The sequence below is a fragment of the Dasypus novemcinctus genome, chromosome 6 (assembly GCF_030445035.2).
Source record: "Dasypus novemcinctus isolate mDasNov1 chromosome 6, mDasNov1.1.hap2, whole genome shotgun sequence".
In the NCBI taxonomy this organism is placed as follows: Eukaryota; Metazoa; Chordata; class Mammalia; order Cingulata; family Dasypodidae; genus Dasypus; species Dasypus novemcinctus.
The window spans coordinates 45,420,293-45,433,479 of NC_080678.1; positions in this window are offsets into that span (position 1 = coordinate 45,420,293).

The following is a 13,187-nucleotide window of genomic DNA, read 5'->3' on the forward strand; positions in this document are numbered from 1 at the left end:
AACTCTATTTTATTTTGTATTTCCCCTTTTTGATCAAGGTCTTTCTCCAATACATCACAGATTAATGCTTGTTAATAATTCATCTGTGCCAGGGAGACTGGTTCCTATTTGCAGAGTTTGGTTTTGAGAGAGATCACAGCGAGAAACAAGGTTGTTTTCAAGAGGTAACTTATAGGCATTGTTATTAGGCTTTGTTTAATTATTACAAGAATATGGTTCATAGATGCAAATATTAAAATTAAAGGCTTGGTTTATTAACCTGTTTCCTTTTATGGGACAAGGCTTATTTGTTCTAGAGCTTTTGGCCAATCAGTAGATTATGGCAAGATATGTAATGTCCAGCATCTGTTTCTGCACTATCATTTAGGACAACTTCATTCCCAAAAATGTCCCCACATCACATCTCTTCTTCCCTCTCCCTGCCCTCAGCAACTACTGTGGCCACTTTCTCCACATCAGTGCTACAAGTTCACAATAGTTCCATAGAAGAATATCAGTACGTCCACTCTAATCCGTATATTATTCCTCCATCTGGTGGACCCTGGGATGGTGATGTCCACTCCACCTCCATGTCGAGAGGGGCTTAGATTCCACATGGATGATGGATGCAGTTCTTCTGCTTGCAGTTGTAGGCCCTCTCAGTTCCCTGGAGTGGTGGTTGATCATCTTCACCTCCTTGTTAACTGACTTGGGTAAGTTGCAATTCTGCTGAGTCTCAGGGCCCAGCTGGCACATGGGCAGTCAAGAGATTCAAGTCTCCTGAGTATACCCTAGCACTAAACACAGGTTAAGTAAAAGTGACAGAAGAGGCCTGTGTAGAAAGGTCACATTTGAGCCCAAATCCATTACACTCAGGAACACAAATTCCACAGTAGGGCCCACTGACATGGCCCTGAACTCCAGAGCCATCTGCCATGATCATAGAACTTGTGACTGTCTGTAGGCCTCAGGAGAATAAGTACATGAGCTTATATCTACTTTGGCTATCTCTGGGGCTCTGTTGAAGCGTGCATAAGCGCGACTCCTCTGACGACCCCCTGACATTTTTTGAAGACTCTTAGCCATATAAATTCATTGTCTTTGCCATTTCCCCCTTTCATTTAAGGTCAAAAGGAGTTTTTAACACATCATCCTACATGTAGGCTGAGGTATTCTGCTGGTCTGAGTTGACCCTTTTATTCAAGGTCTCTTTCTAGTTGCATCACCAGTTAGGGATCGGTAGTAATACTTTGGTGCCAGAGAGGCTCATCCCAGGGAGTCATGTCCCATGCTCAGGGCAAAGTAATGCATTTACATGCTGAGTTTGGCTTAGAGCGTGACTACATTTGAGCAATATGGAGACATTCAGGAGGTAACTCTTCAGCATCCTGCAGCTCTAGGCCTAGTTCATATTTCAGGCCCACAGGCGCATATGCATAGTCATCAGCATCAAGGGCTTATCATAGGATCCTTCTTCATTGGTCTTTGCCATTGGTCTTGGGGGATTGTTGCTGTTCCATTAGGGAATATGATAGAGCTCCCCTGGGTAGGAACTCAGTACTCCCTCAGTTATCATTTGCAACTTTAATAACTATGAAAATGCCCAACATATATCTGGACATTTTTATGTTCCCTATATACATACCCTGAAGAACTCCCTCCCTACCATGTCCCCCTATCAATAACACCCCACACCAGTGTTCCTCCACTGCCATAGTTGAACCTCTCTGTAGTCCAAAACTTCTTCAAAAATGAAGCCTAATATATTGCCAAATCCAATTAATAGGGAAATAAATATAGTCATGGTTTTAAAGACTAGAAATAGAATACATACTAATCTAGAAAAACCAAAATAAAGTAAAAGCAAATTGTGGTATTAAAAATGAAAAATATTATAAAGCTTTCTTTTTGATGTTTTCCCTTTCATCACTGCCATAGGTGGTGCCCTGAATATACAGTGGTAAGGCAATTTCTTTCATTTCTTCTTCAGTGTCTACATCCTTTCTCTTTTTTCTAATTTTTAATATTGTCTTCACAAAACTTTTAGACCACAATAATTCACATATAGGGGACTCCCATATATCCAACATAAAACCCTTTTCCCCCTTCCCCAGCAAAGATCTTTTTACATGTTCATATTATATTTGCTGCATGTGATGTAAAGATATTGAAACATATATTTCAAACATGTTTCCATTTTGGTTTCCATTATGGTTTATATATTAGACTGTACAATTTTCTAAATTTTTAGTTACCTTATGTTTGACATTATGTTTTACATTTTAGTCTAAAGACTTTTATACATTTTTGGTGTAATTTAATATGCCCTATATCCATCACTACATGGGATTTATGCTGTTTAGGGTGTGTTGTGCTTCCTGGACATATACATCCATCTCTCTCAATAGGTTTGGGAAGTTTTTGGTCATTACTTCCTACAACTCTCCTCCTGTCCCCTTTCCCTACTCTTTTCTGGGATGCCTATAATACATAATTTTGTGGTTTGGAATTGTCATTTATGTCCCTAAGTCCCTGCTGGATTTTTTCTAATTTTTATAGATCAATTCTACTATCAGTTTGATTTTAGATGTACTGTCTTCCAAAACACTAATTCTTTCCTCTGTCTTTTCAAATCTGCTATTATTTGCTGAGAGTGTATTTTGATTTCTTGAACTGTGCTGTTCATCACCATCATATATGTTATCTTGTGCATAATTACAATTACTTCTGTATGTTCTCCAAGTGTTGTCTCAATGTCCTTAATCTCTTCCTTCACTTCATTAAATTGATCCATGATACATATTTTGAGAGCTTTGTTTATTTGTTTGATGTTCCTGGTTTTTAGTTTGTTCATTGGATTGGGCCATGTTTTCTAGATTATTGGTATTATGTGTAGTTTTTTGTTGCTGTCTGGTCATCATTTTATCTTGATGGGTTTATTCAGTTGATTAACCTTTTCATCTAGTTGTGGGGCTTATATAGTTGTTGTTTTGGTGTGTGTGTTAAGTTTTCTTTTTGTCTCTTTGTTCTTCTTATTCTATTTCCTTGTTGTTGGCTAAGTTCCCTTGAAAGAAAATATTAGGGCCAGAGAAAGCAAAGGAGTAAGAAAAGGAAAAGTATAATAGTAGTATTGATAGTAAATGTTAGCAAAAGAACCATGTGAGATCTAGGAGAATGGATGTTAAACTCATGTAAGCTGTGCAGAGATATAACAGTAAAAAAAGTGGAGAACCTACAATGAAATAGCAAACTGAATATGGGGAAGAATATAGTATGATTTAAAAGGCTAGTGTAGTCAGGAGATAGGGAATGATAAAAGATAGGACAATAATATAAAGAGTGAATAAAAGAAAACAGAATAGAGGTATGAGAAATAAAAATAAAAATTCAGAAAAATTTGGGGGTTAAACAAAGAGAGGTGGAATGTAAGAGAAATAAAAAATGATGGAAGGTAGAAAGATGTAAAATAAAGGGGATAGCATTGGCAGCCGATATCAGTACACACAGAAAAGAAGAAATAAAGGAGGAGGAAAGACAGCAAATAAGAAATTCTGCCTGCAACACTTAATATAAAAAAAAGTAAAAAGAAGAACAAAAAAAGGAGGGGGGGGGAGAGCAAGCAAGAAAAAGAACAAGAAAAAATGGCCATGGGGGGATAAAGAGGAAGGAAAAACAAGAAAACAAACCAACAAAAAGGCCAGTCAAGGTCTCAGGCAAGGCATTCTCTTTGCAATTAAATAAACTGCTTAGGAATCTGACCTTCCCCCTTTTCCCTTCCTCACTTCCCTCTCTCCCAGGGCACCAGGAAGGCTGTGTGAGGGGTCCCATAGGGATTCAAATGGATCCCTGGTGAACTTAATCACCACAGAAAATACTGACTCTTAATTTCTTGAGAGGGAGCACCCACACCTTGCCAGGTACCCTAACTGTGCTATTGGAGGCCTGCAAGGCATGTCCTAATGTCCCTCTCCCTTAGCTGTGCTACAGGGGTGCTAGTTATTTTCTGATTCTACCTTCTCCCAGACCAAGTTTCCTATCCCAGGGCATTTGGTAAATCAGGCTCTCTCAGCAGATTCACTTCTCCTCTCTTCCTAGGCTCTCCCCAAGCCAGTTGTAATGCTCCTCCAAGTTCAAAAAAAAAAATGGGGGAACCAGAAAATTGAACCTGCACTTTTCAGACCCCTCTGCACTTCCCACCAAAACCCTCCCACTCCCAGAGTGAGTTTGAGACCGGAGGACCCGGGGAATGCCAGATTTTGGGGAGTGCTGAGTTTGGGAAATGGACGCCCGGGATAATGTGGGCTTGGGGTACGTGAATCTGGGAAATGTGGGTTATGGGAGTTCAGGGAACACGGGCTTGGGGATTGCATGTTTGGGGAACACAGGGCTTGGGAATGCTGACATGCAACTGGCCATTTTCAGGGAATGCTGCAGCCCTCGGTATTGAGGGGAAGGGTTTTGCCTTCCCACAGCTTCTGACTTCAATGTTAGAAACCCTCAGTGTTACCTTGAGCAAGCACTACTTTTGTTGCAATCTCTCCAGATCGATGTCCAGACGTCTCCTGCTTTGTAGGTTCTCATAACAAGCTCACTCTGACACGTTTCCATCCCCACTCAGCCGGTCCTTTGCAGGAGAGATGAGGAGGGTGTACTCACTCAGATGCTATCTTGCCCCACCTCTTACTACCTGACTTTAAAGCATATAACAAAGCTCAAAGTTAAAGTGATGAAGACATCATAGTGTTGGCACAAGGATAGACAGAATGCCCAAAGGAATGGAATTGAGAGTTCAGAAATAGACCATCACATATATAGCCAACTGGTATTTGCCAAGGTGTCCAAGCCCACTCAAATGGGACAGAAGAGACTCTTCAACAAAATGGTGTTGGGAAAACTGAGTATCCATATTTAAAAGAGAACCCCTATCTCACATTCTATGCAAAAATTACCGGAAGATGTATCAAAGAGTTAAAGAGCCAAGACCATCAAACTCATAGAAGAAATATCAGGAAGCACCTTTGCAATTTGTGGTAGGCAAAAGTTTCATGGTTCACTTTATACCTAATAGAGGTCCAATGAAAGAAAAGTGAAAGACAGTTCAGCAGATCCTGAGGACGAAGCTAATTACAGAATTACCATATGATCTGGCAATCCTGCTATTAGGTATATACCCAAAAGTGAAAGCAGGGGCATGAACAGGTGTATGCTCAACAATGTTCACAGCACCATTATTCACAACTGTTAAAAGATGGAAGCAACCCAAGTGTCCAGCAACAGAGGAATGGATAAACAAAATGTGGTAAATATGTACCCTGGAATATTACTCAGTTAAGAAGGAATGATGCACTGATGCAAGTAACAACATGGATGAACTTCAAAAACCTTATGTAGAGTGTAGTAAGCCAGACACAAAAGGACAAATATTGTGTGACTTGAAAAATACGAACTAATTATAACAAGTGAACTCATAGAAGTAGACTTTAGCAGAAGGGTTACTTGCACATAGTATGGGGTATAGAATGGGGAGCTGATGCTTAAACTACCCAGAATTTATAATTGTTTCATTGTAAAGATTTGGTAATGGAGAGAGGTGATGAAAGTACAATATCACGAATTAATTGACAGTGCTGAATTAGGAAGTATTGGGTCATATATGTTCCTTGAAGGAAAGCTGGAGGATAAAACGGGATTGTATAACAGTAAACCCTGTGGTGGCTAAGGATTGTGATTAATAATACAAATATAAAAATGTCCTTTCAGGACCTATAGGAAAAGTATGTCACTAATATAAGGAGGTAATAATGGATGGCATAGGGGGAAAATACCCCTAAAGCAAATATGAACTATAGTTAACAGTAATATGTTAACATTCTTGCCTCAGTTGTAATGAAGGCACCTCACCAATGTTAAGGGCCAACAATAGGCAATATATGGGAATGTTGTATTTTTTATTCTTAGAAAAATATTATATGTCACAGAAACAACCAAATTTCCTTGTCAGTTATAGTGTTTTTCTCTGAGTCTTCTCCGAAAGTACACACAGCCAGATGCAGGTCAAAATCTTCTTCAGAAAATAAAGATAGAAAGAAAGAAGAAGTATTTTACATGAGAAACAAGGATAAAAATTATATTCTACCTGTCAATTAATATAACACTGGTAAGAAGGTAAAGGTGGGACATAGTAGGGTCTTGATAAAGGGGGCATTTTGACCATCTTGAATATTCTTTAGCTACATGCTTCCATGGGAAGTGTCTTTTTTGCCAAAGGTATGTTTCCTGGATAGAAAGAGTCCCTCATAGTAGCAATTTTTTTTTAGAAAGGAAGAATTTAGCACCTTTTTATTTTCTGCCAACAGTATCATTTTTGTAGAAAAGCCTACAGAAACTATCAAAATAATACTAGTAGGAATTAGTAAGTTAAGTACAGTTAGAGGTATTAGGTCAGTGCAACAGAATAAACTCCAGAAATAGGCATACACATTACAGTCAAATGACTTCCTGTAAAAAGGGAAAGACTAGTTTTTTTTAGTAGCTTGGACTGAAAAAACTCCATAACCATACATGGAAAAATGATTCTAGACCTACATCTCACATCATATACAAAAATTAATTCAGCATAGACACGTATCTATAATCCTTCTAAAAGTAAGCATGTTGGAATTTGAGATAGGCAAAGACTTCTTAGGACAAAAAAGGGTTAATCTTAGAAGCTAAAGTAGATAAACTGGAATTCATCAAATTTAAAACTTCTGATCATCAAAATACACTGTTAATAAACTGAATAGACACCAGAATCTTAGAAAAAATATTTGCAGTATATGTGTGATAAAGGACTTTTATGCAGAATACTAAAGAAGTGTTATCTTCCAATAATTAAAAAGCAAACAATCCATATTAAAAAATGTGCAAAAGTCCTGAAAACCCACTTCATGAAAGAAGATATAGGAATGATCAATAAGCAATATCAATAGTCATCAAGGAGATGTAAAATAAACCATACAGAGGTACCATTGTACACCCACTAGAATGCCTATACTTAAAAGATTGTCATTAGCACAGAGATTGTGGAATAGGAGGAAAACTCCTATAATTTTTGGTTGGACAAGAAAATGTAAATTATTTTCAAGAACAATTTACTTTCTCATACAGCTATCAAACATGCACCTATTCTACCACAAGGAATTGTACTCTGAATTTATCAGAAAAATTGAAAATATGTCTTCACAATCTTGGGCAAGAATGTTTGTAGCAGTTTCATTACTGATAGCTAAAAAACGAACTAACAAAACCTAAAACGGAAATACCCATCAATGTATAAATATACATACCGTCAGCAGTGGAAGACTTCTCAGAGGGCGGGGAGATGGAAGAAGAGATGAGATGTGGGGGCATTTTCGGGACTTGGAGTTGTCCTAAATGATATTGCAGGGATAGATGCTGGACATTATATAGCCTGCCATAACCCATTGAATGGACTGGGGGAGAGTGTAAACTACAATGTAAACTATTATCCAGTGGTGCAGCAGTGCTCCAAAATATATTCCCCAAATAAAATGAATGTGCCACAATATGAAAGAGGTTGTTGATGTGGGAGGAGTGGGGTAAGAAGAGTTGGGAGTATATGGGAACTTCTTATGTTTTTTAATGTAACATTTTGTGTAATCTATTAACTTTAAAAAAGATAAAAAAATAAAATAAAATAAAAATAAAGTCAGGTAGTGAGCATCCCCCAACTTCATTTTTCTTTTTTTTCTTCTTTATTTTCTTTTAAATGTTACATTAAAAAAACATGAGGTCCCCACATACCCCCCACTCCACCCACGCCACCCCTTCCACATCAACAAATGCTTCCATCATTGTGGCACATCCACTGCACCTGGCAAATACATTCTGGAGAACCGCTGCAGCGCATGCACAGAGGTCCACATTGTAGTCCACACTCCCCCAGTCCACCTAGTGGGCCATGACAGGACACACAATGCCGAGCATCTGTCCCTGCAGCACCACCTAGGACAACTCCAACTCCTGAAAATGCCCCCACACCTTATCTCTTCTTCACTCTCCCAACTATCAGCAGCCACCGTGGCCACCCTCTCCACATCCCATGCAATGAGCCCCATACAATGAGAGTGAAGGTATACTCACATCCTGGGGAGGACTGATGTTCTCAAACAGAGGGAATTCTATCTCTTGAGCGAATTGGTGGCTCCCAATGGCTTAGGGCAGTCAAGTATGTGAAGCCCTCAATATTTTTGCAAGTATCTCTGAATATGGTCCCTCAAGTAATGAAGATTGATTGTCATGGTGGGCCCTGAGGGGAGGGGGAAAGAGGTGTTGAATACATGGAATCAGGGTAACTGTGGGGCAATGGAAGTGTTCCACAAGATCATGCCATGATGGATATAGATCATGTTAAATTACACCAAAAATGTATAAAAGTCTATAGTCTAAAATATAAACCATAATGTAAAACATAAGATAACTAAAAATTTAGAAAATTGTATAGTCTAAAATATAAACCATGATGTAAACCCAAATGGAACCATGTTTGAAACCTATCATTTCAATATCTGTACATTAGCTGCAGCAAATATAATATGAACATGTAAAAAGATCACTGTTGGGGAAGGGACAAAGAGTTTGATGTTGGATATGTGGGAGTATCATATATTGTATATGTGAATTACTGTGATCTAAAACTTATGTCAAGGGAACCTTAATAATCAAGGGAAAAAAAGAAAGAAAGAAGGTAGACACTAAGAAAGAAATGGAAGAAATTGTCTTGCCACTGTATATACAGGGCAACACCTGTAGCAGTGATGACAGGCAAAATGTCCAAAACAAAGCTTTTTCATTTTTTCATTTCTTTGATATCCCAATTTATTTTTGCTTTATTTAATTTTTCTAAATTTCTATGTATTCTATATCTAACCTTTAAACCCAGCACTATATTCCATTTTTCTATTAAGGGAACCTGGCAATATATTGGGCTTCCTTTTTGAAGAAGTTTTGGACTACAGAGAGGTTCAACTATGGTGGGGGAGGAGCACTTGTGTGGGGTGTCATTGGTAAGCAGCATATGGTTGGGAGGGAGTTCTCCAGGGCATGTATACAGGGTACATGGAAGGGTCTGGATATTTTCATAGTGGTTTCATTTGGAAACGACAGATGAGAAATTGCTGAATTCCTGACGAGGGGAGCTCTATCACATTCCCCAATGGAACAACAACAATCCCCCAAGGGCAATGGCAAAGACCAATAAAGATAGATGGTCCAACGATGAGCCCTTGATACTGATGGCTCTGATTATGAGCCTGGGTGCCTGAAATATGAACTAGGCCTATAGCTGTGGGGTGCCTAAGAGTTACCTCCTGAGAGCCTCCATGTTGCTCAAATGTGGCCACTCTCTAAGCCAAACTCAGCATAGAGACACATTGCCTTCCCCCCAGCGTGGGACATGACTCCCGGGGATAAGTCTCCCTGGCACCGAGTGATTACTACCAAGCACTGGCTAATGATGTAACTACAAAAAGACCATGAACAAAGAGGTCAACTCAGACCAGCAAAATATCTCAGCCTACATGTAATATCAGGTGTTAAAAACTGCTTTTTGACTTTGGATAAAGAGGGGGAAATGGAAAGGACAAGTGAGTTTATATGGCTAAGAGCTCCAAAAAAGAGCTGGGAGGTCATCAGGGGGTGATGCTTATGCATGCCTCAGCAGGGTACCAGAGACAGCCAAGGTAGATGGAAACCCAGGTGCTGGTTCTCCTGAGGGCTGTAGTGACCCACAGGTTCTATGGTCAAGACAGATGGCTCTGGAGTCAGGGCCATGTCAGTTGGCTCTACTTTGGAGTTTGTATTCCTGAGTGTGATGGAGTTGGACTCAGATATGCCCTTTCTACACATGCCTCTTCTGTCACTTTTACCGGTCCTGTGGTTGGCATTTGGGTTGGTGCATACTCAGGAGACATGAATCATGAGATCACCAGGCCCTGGGCCACAGCAGACTTGTAGCTCCTACCCTCTGGTTTCTTGGACTTACCCTGGCCAGCTGACAGGGAGGTGAAGAGGGTCAACCACCACACTAGGGAGCCAAGATTGCCTACAGCTGCAAGCAGAATTGCATCCATCATCCACGTGGAATCTAAACCCCTTCTAAGCCCCCTCTTGCTATAGAGGGGGACTGGACATAGCCATCCCAGGTCCACAAGATGGAGGAATAGAGCATGGATTAGAATGGACTTTCCAGTATTCTGCTGGGGAACTTCATTTTTCTTTTTCATGATGTTTTTGAACATCAGGACCCCTTACCATTTCAAATACATTCAATAATTGACTTTTCCATTTCTGCAAAGTACAGTGTTGGAGTTTTGTTTATCCCCAAGGGTGCCATTTCTTAAAATGTTATTTTGTAAAAGTGTTAGACTACATAAATGTTACATTGACAATATAGGAAGATTCCCATTTATCCAAATTCTTCCCTCTCCCCCACTTTTCCCCATTTACAACGTCTTTCATTAGTGGGGTACATTTGTTACAATTGAGGAATACATATTGAAACTTTGCAGGAATATATATTGAAACAATTGAGGAATACATATTGAATACTTTAAATTATACTTTACATGTTTCACCATACAATTTTATAGGTTTTGGCAGAATGTATAATGGCATGTAACCACCATTGGTATGTCATGCAGGACAATTTCAATGTCCTCCCAATTTTTCCATCTCCTCCCCTTAGAGCCCCTGGTGGTGAATGCCTGTATCAATGTTCTAAGTTCTTCCATTGTTATAATAATAATAAATTGCTTTAGTCCATAGTTGCAGTCCACCTTTAGGTTTCTTCATTTCTCAGTCTTGATGTTTTTTGGATGATGTTGCTGCCCACTCTGTTATGGATTGAGACGGTGCTTAGATCCTCTGGGGCAGATGGATGGAACTGTCTTGCTTGCAGTTGTAGATACAACCTATACTCTGGCATTGGCATTGTTCATCATCATCCTTTTGTTAGATGTCTTGGGTGAGTCCAAAGACCTGGAGAGTGGGTGTTAGCTGCAACTCTGCCGAGATTCAGGGCTCTAACAGCCTATGAACAGACAGAAGATTTAAGTTTCCGAGCCCATTCAATATGGTGTTAGCTGTCAGGTTTTCATATGTGTCCTTTATCATTTGGAGGATGTTTCTTTTGTTCCTATTTTTGTAGTATTTTTATCAAGTAAGGATGCTGGATTTTGCTAAATGCCTTTTCTGTGTCAATAGAGATACTCATATCATTTTCTCCCTTTGATTTTTTTTTTAAAACATGGTGTATTATAATAATTGATTTTCTTGTTTTGGACTACACTAAAAAAACCCCACTTGATCATTGTATGCAATATATTTAGTGTTTTGCTGGATTTTATTTGCAAGTATTGTTTAGGACTTCCTAGCTAAATTGATTAGAGAGTTTGGCCTAGAATTTTCTTCTCTTGTGGCATCTTTATCTAGCATTGTTTGGTATTAAGGTGACGTTGACTTCATAGAATGAGTTAGGTAATGTTCCCTTCTCTTCCTTTTTTTTTTTTTGGAAGAGTTTGAGTAGGATTGGCATTAGTTATTTTAGGAATAATTACTCAAATTCACTTTTGAAGCTGTTTGGCCCTGGGATTTCCTTGGTTGGGATGTTTTTGATGACTGATTCAATCTCTTTACTTGGGATTTGTCTCATGTGGTCTTAAATTCCTTCTATTGTCAGGGTAAGTTGTTTCTGTGTTTCTAAGAATTTGCACATTTCATCTCAGTTGTTTGTAAATTTATTAATCTTCTCAAAGAACTAGGTATTGTTTTGGTAATTCTATTATTTTTTAAAATTATTTATTCTCAATTTCAGTTTTTCTTGTTTTAATCTTTGCTATTTCTTTTTTTCTGTTTGCTTTGGGATTAGTTTGCTGTTATTTCTCTAGTTCCTACAAGTGTGCATTTAAGTCTTTATTTTTCCTCTTGTTTCTTTTTTTAAATTAAGCATGCCTCTATTTTTAAAGATATGTACATATTTATTAGAGAAGCTGTGAACTTACAAATCAATAATGCACAATGTTCAGAATTACTATACCACATCCTTTCATCAAAAATTACACTGTTGTGAAACACTTATCACAGATTATGACCAGAACATAATCAGGTCTTTACCAATAAAAATAAAGCAACTGTATGGTCTATAGCATAGTTGGTTTATTTTTTCCATACCCCCTATTAACAAGGCACCTTCTTTGACATTGATGCAAGAATATTACAATATTGCTATTAACTATAGTCCATAAATCACATGAAATGTATTTTTCCTATGCATTTCCATATTCTTGCCACTTTGTAATAGTGATATACATTTGTTGTATTTCATAGAATAACATTATTGTGTTTGTTCTATTAACAGTAGCATCATTATGTTTGTACTATTACCCATAATCCTTATCCACCCGCAGGTTTTCCCTTTGTTATTCAGTTCTTTGATTATTCTCTAATTTCTTGCAATTGATCTTTACATCCCTATACTACCCCTTTTAGCTATTCCTTTACAAATCAGCTGTGTTAGTTATACTCAGTTTAATGTTTTACCATCAACTCTAACCATTTCCACACTTTAAGAGTTAAGGCAATTAAAAATTCTACATACATTAAGTGAAGTACCCATTCCTTCTCAACCTGATCGTATCCACCAGTAGCATATACTTTAGGTTTAAGTCCATGTGTTGGCTTATTTCACTCAGCATCATTTCCTCAAGGTTTCTCCATGTTATCATTATGTGTCCCAATTTCATTTTTTTTTATAGCAGGATAGTATTCATTGTATGTATATGCTACATTTTCCACATTTTGTTTATTCATTTCATCAGTTGATGGACACTTGGAGTGTTTCCATTCTTTGGTGATTGTGAATTATGCCACTGTGAACATCAGTGTGCAAATGTCTGTTCACATCACTGTTTTCAGTTCTGGATATATTCCTAGTGAGGGATTGCCAGATCATATAACACTCCTGTATTTAGCTACTTGAGGAAAATCAGTGTGCAAATATCTTTTGAGTCCCTGCTTTCATGTCTTTGGGTGTATACCTAATAGTGATATTGGTGGTGTTAGAGGTTTTCCCTTACAAGGTTTATAATGATTAGCTGATCACAAGGTTCGTAATGGGTAAAAACAGTGCCTTTCATTCCCATGACATA